Source organism: Chiloscyllium plagiosum, unplaced genomic scaffold, assembly GCF_037043375.1.
Source record: "Chiloscyllium plagiosum isolate Xiang-an unplaced genomic scaffold, Cpla_swu_hap1 HiC_scaffold_27, whole genome shotgun sequence".
In the NCBI taxonomy this organism is placed as follows: domain Eukaryota; kingdom Metazoa; phylum Chordata; class Chondrichthyes; order Orectolobiformes; family Hemiscylliidae; genus Chiloscyllium; species Chiloscyllium plagiosum.
In genome coordinates this window covers 58,769,508-58,779,446 of record NW_028270165.1, presented here as the reverse complement: position 1 = coordinate 58,779,446, position 9,939 = coordinate 58,769,508, and positions in this window count along the sequence as shown.

Genomic DNA, 9,939 nt, shown 5'->3' with positions numbered 1-9,939 from the left:
CCCTCCTGCACCATCCCTGTAGCCACGCATTTAACTGTTCTCTCTCACTATTCCTCGACTCTCTATCACGTGGCACGGGTAACAAACCAGAGACAACAACTCTGTTCGTTCTAACTCTGAGCTTCCAAACTAGCTCCCTGAAAGCCTGCCTAACATCCTCATCGCTCCTCCTACCTATGTCATTGGTGCCAATGTGGACCACGACTTCGGGCTGCTCCCCCTCCCCCTTAAGGACCCGGAAAACACGATCAGAGACATCACGTACCCTTGCACCTGGGAGGCAACATACCAAACGTGAGTCTCTCTCGTTCCCACAAAACCTCCTATCTGTGCCCCGAACTATCGAGTCCCCAATTACTATTGCTCTGCTCTTCTCCACCCTTCCCTTCTGATTAACGGGGACAGGCACCGTGCCAGAGGCCTGAGCCCCGTTACTTGCCTCTGGTAAGTCCCCCCCCCCCCCCGACAAGTATCCAAAACGGTATACTTGTTCTTGAGGGGAACGGCCGCAGGGGGTCCCTGCACTGGCTGCTTCCTCCCAGTCCCCCTCACTGTCACCCATCTATCTGCCATCTTTGGAGTTACTACTTCCCTAAAGCTCCGATCTATGACCCCCTCTGCCTCCCGAATGATCCTAAGTTCATCCAACTCCAGCTCCAGTTCCCGAACACGGTCTTGGAGGAGCTGGAGATGGGTGCACTTCCTGCAAGTGTTATCAGTAGGGACGTCCATGGCATCCCTCACCTCAAACATTATAATATACTTATATTATAATATACTTCCTCAGCTATCTGCAGATGGGTCTCCAACATCTGTTGTTGCTCTTTCCTCTGCATCCTTCTAGTTAAATATAAAAAATATAAAAAATAATCAGGCCTCATAAATATGCCTTAGTGGCCTCCTACAGTATTTACGGATTACTGGCTGTACCCGAGTTGATATCCCAGAAGGCTCTGAACTCTAGTGATGTACTCAACAATTTTGCTATCCCTTAACAGGAATGGGTCCATGCACCAGTGCTGTGCATCCATTCCACCACTCTTGATTTTACCATCTAAATACACTGGCACATGGTCCGAGACAGCTATATTGCCAATTTCACAAGCCAATGTTCTGTCCAAGCAATCCAATGGCATTAAAAAGTGTCAGTTCCCATGTGGTACTTGTGTGGGTTGGGAGAGAAAGTAAAGTCTCTTCCATTAGGGTGGAGATGCCTCCACACTTCCACTAATCCCAACTCCTCGCACATGCCCACCAACTGCATAGATTGCGTGGGTGTACCTGCCTGGCCCCTTGGCACCCTGGCTACCTCGGGATCCATTAGGTGATTAAAATCCCCTCCAATGACCATGCGGCGTACCCCAAGACTCATTAATTTAGCAACTGCATCAATTAGAAATTTAAGAGGGTGCACCGGGGGGACAATACACATTCAGGACGCCATACTCTTCACCATGTATTCGAGCTTTAAGAATGACGGACAGTCCATGTTTGTCCTTAATTTGCTCAATTATCTGCAAAGGGAGGTTCCTTCTTACCAGTATAGCCACTCCTCTACACTTGGAGCTAAAGGAGGAGAAGAATACCCATCATAACCTCCTTGCTGCAGTTTCAGATGTTCCTTATCAGTTAAATGTGTCCCCTGCAGCAGCGCGATGTCCACCTTTTCCTTCCTGAGGCTTGACAGCACCTTCTTTCTTTTTAACGGGGGAATGGCTCCCTTTTACATTCCAGGTGTACCACCTGAACGAATCAGTAACCATGGACATCCAGGGCAGCCCGTGGTTTCCCACGAGGAGGAAGCTTATCTGAGGTGCAGTGAGCAACAAAGACATTAACTCTATAAAGTCTAAAAACTGCTCCTATTAAAAACTACGATAAATAAAAATCTAACCACCACATATAACTTAAGCAAACGCTCAAATAACCCCCAATTATGTAGAGATCTCTTATCCCTACCTCCCCAAACCCCACCATTGCCACCATCCTGGCTCCTTCCCACTGAGGCTGTGCCCCAAACGCCAGGCAATTCACAGATTGAAAAAAACATGTTATTTACATTCTGAGCGTTAACAATGGTTACCCATCTCCCCACACCCCTTTCTCCATACATCTTAAGCACAGGTATAGCCACCCCCAATCCAAAAACAAAAGGACAGCAGTCAAAGAAAAGGCCCCACAACTGACCGATATAATAAATAATTCCATTTTTTTGTCAAGGCAGTACGTATAAAGCCGATAACCACAAAAAAGGGGCAAAAAAGTAGCATTGTCTTTAATTATGTCCCTCCCGCCTTCACCCCAACTCGATTTCTTTAATTCAGAGAATTCAGCCTTTTCTGCTGAATCAAAGTTATATACCGTCCCTCCATGAGTGAAACGCAATACGGTCAGGGACCTCAAGGAATATTGTATGTTCAGATCCCTTAATTTTCTCTTAACTTCATCAAATGCCCTTTTCATAATCCAGGCTCCTGAGAAGTCCTGGAAATATATTATTCTTGAGCCTTTGTGCATTAAAGCCTGTGGATCTGTTCCCAGTCGTCTTGCTGTTTCAATCACTAACTGTTTTTCTTAGTAATGCAGGAGGCGCACTAGGACCATGCGGGGCTGCGGGTCCGATCCTGACCTGCGCATTTCGATCCGGTGGGCCTGCGCCACACTCAATAGGCCCGACTCCAACTCCAGCCCCAGGAATCCAATCAGGTCTTCGCCTTCGTCACATTCCGGAAGACCCACGAGCTGTAGATTTTTCTTCTACTTTAGTTTTCCAGGTTGTCCACTTGCTCCTGAAGGACCCGAACCTGGTCTTCCAGAGTTTGGATCCTTCCTCCTGAGACCTCCGCCACGGTCTCCAATGCCACGGTCCTCTCCTCCGCTGCCTATTCTCTTCGGTCCAACATTTGAATTTCCTGACCATGCTTTTCCAGCGTGGCAGATAGTGGTTCCACCGCTGCTTCAATCTTTTCTCAGAGTTTGGCAAACTCTGAGAGTAACTGCTGCTGTCCCATTAAACCCAAAGGGACTGCCCTGGGAGTTTGAGCAATGGCTCCAGGCGCCCCCGATGCAGTAGGGGAGTGCCCTACCTGCTCCACCCCTGTCGGCCCCTTTCCTTCATTTGCTTTCATTCTTGTCCTAAAGCTGTCAAACCACAATTATAGCAGCTCCAGACGTTCAGTAAGTTGATATTAGCAATTCTTTTCTTCTACGGATGGTTAAAGAGGTGAGGGGAGGGGTAAAAGTCCACCTTTCCGGGTGTATGGCACAGAGCCCAGCACAGCAGACCACTCAAACCACCGCCATCTTCGATTTCCAAGAAAATGATTTTAAGATCAGTGCAGACAGCGACAGGGTCATACAGCACAGAAACAGACTCTTCGGTCCAACTAGTCTATGCTGACTATGTTCTCAAACCCAACTAGTCCTATCTGCCAGTGATTGGCTCATATACCTCCGAACCTTTCCTATTCATGTACATTTCCAAATGTCTTTTAAACATTGTCACTGTACATGCATCCACTACTTCCTCTGGACACACATTCCACACACAAACCACTCTCTGTGAGAAAAAAAGTGGAGCTCTTCATGCCTTTTTAAAATCTTTCTCCTCTCCCCTTCAAAATTTGCTCCCTAATTTTGAAAGCCCCACCCTAGGGAAAGGACACCTGCCTTTCACCTCATCTGTACCCCTCATGATATTATAATCCTCTATAAGGTCACCTCTCAATCTCCTCTGCTCCAGTGAAAGAAAACCCAATCTATCCACCTGGCTGTAGGTAGATTCATATTCAGTTATGATCTGTTCAGTGTTGGTGCAGGCTCAAATGGCCAACTCCTGCTCTCACTCTGTGTCTAGGACAGCATTAGGAGATTGGGAAAGGGGAGGGATAGATATCTTGTTTGTTTTTATTTTTAAAATGCACTTGATTCCCACAAATAAAATCAACAGGTACAAGTACAGCACATGCAGTATTCTTCATTGCAGCTTCAAGGTTTTGTGTCCTCTTCTTCCGCGTTGGCTCCAGCACATACAGCTTCCTGCCCCCCCCCCCCCCCCCCACCCCCGCCCCATCCCCGCCCTGAGCCGTTGATGCTTCCATCGTTTATAAAATCGAGAGGAATGGATAGGGTAAATAGACAAGGGCTTTTCTCTGGGAGTGTAGAACTATAGAGTAATAGGATTAGGCTGAGGTGGCCCGGGGAGGGGGCGAGGAATTTAAAAGGAACCTAAGGGGCAATTCATGCAGAAGATGGCGCGTGTAACGAAAGAGCTGCCAGAGGAAGTAGTAGATGCTGGTATAATTATGACACATTTAAAAGGCATCTGGATCGGTTTATGACTAGGAAGGGTTTAGAGGATATGGGCCAAATGCTGGCAAATGAGACCAGATTAAGTGAGGATATCTGGTCAGCATAGACCAGTGGACCAAAGGACCTGTTTTTGTGCTGTATATCTAGATGACTCTGGCTTGCCACGCCAGTCTGTTCAATTTCTCTCTGGTGTCATTCTAAAACTCCCCCAACCCTGTGGTGGCACGTTAACCATTTTGTGTCTGATTGGTTGCCAAGAAGTTGCATTGCAGGTTCATCCTGAATTTACACACTATATTTTTACTTCCAAAAATCAGACCTGCTCACTCTCAACAGTATCCTAATGTCGTGGAAGATATTAATTTTCAGGAGGAAGTATCCAAAATTCAGAGAGGTGTCAGTTGTGACTGTTTTGCTCTTCTGTCCCTGTCAGATCCTGAATCAGCACTTTCAGGAGAATTAGAATGGAGTGAGAACAGAGGAAGAGAGAGAGAGAGGGATGGTGCTTTCAGTTTTGTGGAATAACAAATGAAAAGAATATTCTGCAGAAAGTAGAATTGCTTGTTCTGAATTTCTACCCTGGACTGACAGTGATGACTTTTGTAATCTCTTTTTAGAGTATTTGATCTGAAGATGAAGTTTCAAAATCGATAGATGAAAGGCTTATGCCTGAACCGTTGACTCTCCTGCTCCTCAGATGCTGCCTAACCTGCAGTTTTCGACTCTGATTCTCCAGCATTTGTGAATCACTCAATCCATCAGGACTGCAACAATTTTCAACTATGATCCAATTGGTTCCTGTTTCAGTACGTTTTCAGCATCAGTGGGACTGGAAGAGAAACCCTACTGTTGCAGCAACGCACTGAGTGTGGAGCCTGAAACAGTTATCTGGCCTGGAAAGAGCAATTCAAGGCAGGGATGGGACATACACGCGTTTGTGTGCAACTGTAGCTTCGGCCATGGAGAAACCATGGAAGTGTGGCGACTGTGGGAAAGGCTTCCGTATCCCGTCTGCCCTGGAGACACATCGGCGCAGTCACACCAGGGAGAAGCCATTCTCCTGTCCTGAGTGTGGGAAAGCCTTCAGTGATTCCTCTGCCCTGCTGAGACACCGGCGGGTGCACACAGGGGAGAGGCCCTTCAGCTGTCCTGAGTGCAGGAAGAACTTCAGCGATTCCTCCGCCCAGCTGAGGCACTTGCGGGTTCACACAGGGGAGAGGCCCTTCACCTGCCTCGAGTGGGAGGAAGGGCCTTGCTGTCTCCTCCACTCTACTGACGCATCAGCGGGTCCACACTGGGGAGAGGCCGTTTGCCTGCCCCGAGTGTGGGCAAAGGTTCACAATGTCCTGCAGCTTGAACAAGCACCAGCGGAAGCACCAATGCTCCTAACAATCAGATTCTGCCGGTAACGCTGCTGAGGGTCACCCCCAGGACTGAACCTCCTGCCCTTTCTGACAGTGGGGGTAGTGGGAGCGTTGGGAGGCTTCTTTGTTTTCTACTGGGGGAGTAGGGCGGAAGGGGGGGGTGGTGGCTCAGTGGTGAGCACTGCTGCCTCACAGCGCCAGGGACCCAGATTTAATTCCATCCTCAGGGTGACTGTCTGTGTGGCGTTTGCATGTAATTCCCCCCTGTGTCTGCGTGGGTTTCCTCTGCGTGTTCCAGTGTCTTCCCAAAGTCCAAACGTGCGCATGTTTGGGCGAATTGGCCAAGCTAAATAGTCCCATAGTGTTCATGAATGTGTAGGTGTGGTGTATTAGTTAGGGGTAAGTGCAGAGTGATAGGGTAGGAGAATGTGTCTGGGTGAGTTACTCTTCAAAGGGTCGCTCTGAACCTGTTGAGCAGAAGGGCCAGTTTCCACACTGTCGTGGCTCTATGTTTCTGTGAACCTTGCTTCCAGTGGGCACTGCTGCTCATTGAGCCCAAGACCCGCACAAACCTACGACCACAAGACCATTGGAGCAGAAGTTAGGATATTTTGACCCATCGAATCTGCTCCACCATTTGTTAGAGACAAAATAAAAAACTGCAGGTGCTGGAATCTAAAATAGACAAACAGGAGGCTGGGCACAATAAGGCAGGCAGACCAGGAAGTGGAGAAGTCAGCACTTCAGGTATTAACCCTCAGGACTGAAGAAGGGTTCTACCCGAAACGTTGACATCTCCATCAGAAAGGATTTATCAGGATGTTGTTAGAACTAGAGGGCATAGGTTTAGAGTGAGAGGGGAAAGATTTAAAATGGACCTAAAGGGAAAGCTTTTCATGCAGAGTGTGGTCCGTGTATGGAATAAGCTGCCAGAGGAAGTGGAGGAGGCTGGTAGAATTACAGAATTTAAAAGACATTTGTTTGGGGACATGAATAGAAAGGGTTAGAGGGATTTGGGCCAAGTGCTGGAAAATGGGACGAGATTAATTTAGAATATCTGGTCAGCGTGGACGAGTTGGACTGAAGGATCTGTTTCCGCGCTGTACCTCTCTATGACTACCGGTCCTGATGTAAGTTTAGAATTGAGTAACTATGTATAATTCAATCTTGTTGAATTCACCTCCTGAAAGGTTTCAAATGAACCCCTCCAAGCGATATGAGTTAACTACGCCGAGTTGGATAAAGTATCCCATCAAGTTCAACATGAATGCAAATTTGAACAAGTCAGAGGTCACACAACACCAGGTTACAGTCCAACAGGTTTATTTGAAATCCCAAGCTTTGGGAGCATTGCTCCTTCATCAGTGCTGCTCCTTCATCACTTCACCTGATGAAGGAACAGTGCTTCGAAAGCTCATGAGTTAAAATCAATCTATTGGGATTGTCACCTGGTGTTGTGTGACTTCTGACCTGTCCACCCCCAGCACCTCCACATCAGAGTGGACGAATGAGATCAGATTTTATTCAGCATGATTTAGTAAGATATTCATCTGGATATCCTTATGCCTGAAACATCGATTCTCCTGCGCCTTGGGTGCTGCCTGACCTGCTGTGCTTTTCCAGCACCACACTCTCAACTCTGATCTCCAGCATTTGCAGTCCTCACTTTTTCCTGGTTCATGTGGAAACTCAACACTGTCAGAGTTACAAAGAGACGCCAGTCATCGAGTACTATAGCACAGAGACAGGCCCTTCAGCCCAAACCGATCCATGCTGACCAAAATGTTTGTCAACACTATAACCTCATTTCCCTGCACTTGGCCCATATCTTTCTGAAGCTTTCCTATCCATGTATTTGTTGAAAAGCCTTTTCAATGCTGTTAATGTACCTGCTTCAACCACTTCCACTGGCAGCTGTTTCCCCAGGCGAACTACACTCTGTAAATACTTTGCCCGATATCTTTTCTTCCATCTTTCTCCACTCACCATAAAAACGCGTCCTTGCTCTTGAAATCCTCCCCCTCGGGAAGAGACAGCTATCATTAAGCCAACCCTACCCCTCATGGTTTGAAAATATTGCCTCTCAACTTCCTCTGCTCCAGTGGAAAAACATCCCAGCCTATCCAGCCTAAATTTTAATTTGATAATAATGGCAGTGATCATTTTAGCTGTGCGTGTGTCAAGGATCTCTCATTTCTAAGCCAATGCTGTGCCTCTGAAGTTCACCTGATCTTAAAACGAATGGCACCCCATTCAATGAAAATGTCTATGTTTTCTGTGTAAAGTCGGTCCTGGTCAGGAAATAGGCAGTGGTGTCTTATATTGCCGTAGACTTCTTGCGACCGGGTTCATATGCTCTGTTTTGAGATGTATGAGTAAATCTTCAGAACAAAAGATTAATGGAACCTTTATTCATGTCTCATTATTAAAAACACTTTCTCCATTTACAGATGTGATTGAGAAGCTTCTCCCAATGAATCTTTGACTGATAACCGCATTTGTCAGGCTTTTGAAAGTCACTGCAGCTCTGTCATAGCACAGGGGAGGGCTCTTTCAGACACAACGCGTCATGCAGAAAATTCTCTCTCATTAGTCGAGCAAAGTAGACGTCTTTTTAAAACATTGTGAAACTTTAAAGGGTTCAGAAAAGGTTTGGAAGGATGTTGCCAGGGCTGCAAGGTTTGAGCTACAGGGAGAGGCTGAATACGCTGGTACTATTTTCCCTGAAGCTTTAGAGTCAGCCAGAAACATCTGTTGAATCAGGAAACATCTCTTCCTGCAGCAGCTTCAGACAGACTGCTTGCCAAAACCAAAACCAGGGGAAAAGAATGGGACAACTGCCCTTTCATTGCAGAAGTGTTTTAGAAAAAAAAAGTCAAACCCTTTTCCTGGATTGTTGCCTTAGCCAGTATCTGTTAACCATTAGCGAAAACCTTAATCCTAGAATAAATGGGAAGCCTTTTACAACCCCTCCTGAAAATAAACCAGCAACGTAATCTTCTTAAATGAGCAGCATGATCACAACAAAAAAGCACTTGAACTGAAACATTTGTAACAAAAGGCTGTACAGTTAGTAGGACAAGAAAACAGGTTTTCAATTTCACCAATCAATTTAAATCAGCCCCATTGGCTACCAAAAATTTCTTAAATTTAAATCCTAAAGTTTTGACATCAGGACCAATCCTATCATAAAGAATTGGTGCTCTCATTCATCTGTGTATTAGATAAAGCATCATTTAGAAAAACAGAGAAGGACAATCCTGACGGAGGAATCGGCGGAGGCATCCCCGACAGAAAATGGCGCAGAATATTCCGGAAGACACATAACCTGGTTGTAATCTGAGAGATTAAATTCTATTTTGTGTTATCTGAGTGGGGCATGTATTGATTGGAACAGCATACCAGAAGAATCTTGATTTATTCCAGAATACTCAGTAGTTAGGACGGATTTATTCAGTTTGTTAGTAGTTTTGTTCATTTGTTCACCGTGAGAGTTGGTTAAATAAATTGCTGATTGTCGGTTGTAACTTTTAACACTACAGCAGGTTACACCACTTATCACACTGACTTTACAGATTAAAGGGCAACATGCCACTCTTTGGACGTTTCAGTTTGAGATCTTGGTGAGTGAGAGGGTGGGTTCAGCCTTCGCTTTGTAACAGTATTGATGACATTCTCTTGAATGCAATGGAGTCAATATTAATCCCAGCCTCTTGGTGTGGTTGTGGGTGAATCACCTGAATTTGACTCCAGACTCAGAAACCGCACAGAGAATCAACTGCTGAAACAATTATTTGCACTTTATTGCATGTAGCAACCACAAATAAAACCCCTCAAGTTCATTCAGCTCCACTCTCCAAACTTGGCTATCACCCAGTTGATGGCTGAATTTAACTGGTTTTCCACCGACGGTGCCCATCTCTCGAATTTCCAGGGGTTTGATGCAATATTATTCTTCTAAGTACTGCTGCGGCTGCATCATTCTGGAGTTGAATTTTGGTGGCGTTTCCTCAATTTCCAATCTGTGGTGTGACTTTTGTTTTTAAGACTCTAACATCACCTCACATTGCTGGAGACCGCAGGTCTGTAGCTTACCTTCTTATCCTTGTGGGTTAGCTGTCTGTTTGAAACAGCCTGCCCTGCAATTAACCCCTCTATGTCAGGGCTTTCCTTCTACAGGCAGAATTAATTGTCCTTTTGTCACACCATTATTAAACAACATTATCTTGCCTGTCCCAAGAAACAACATGTTGTGTTGCCTCCT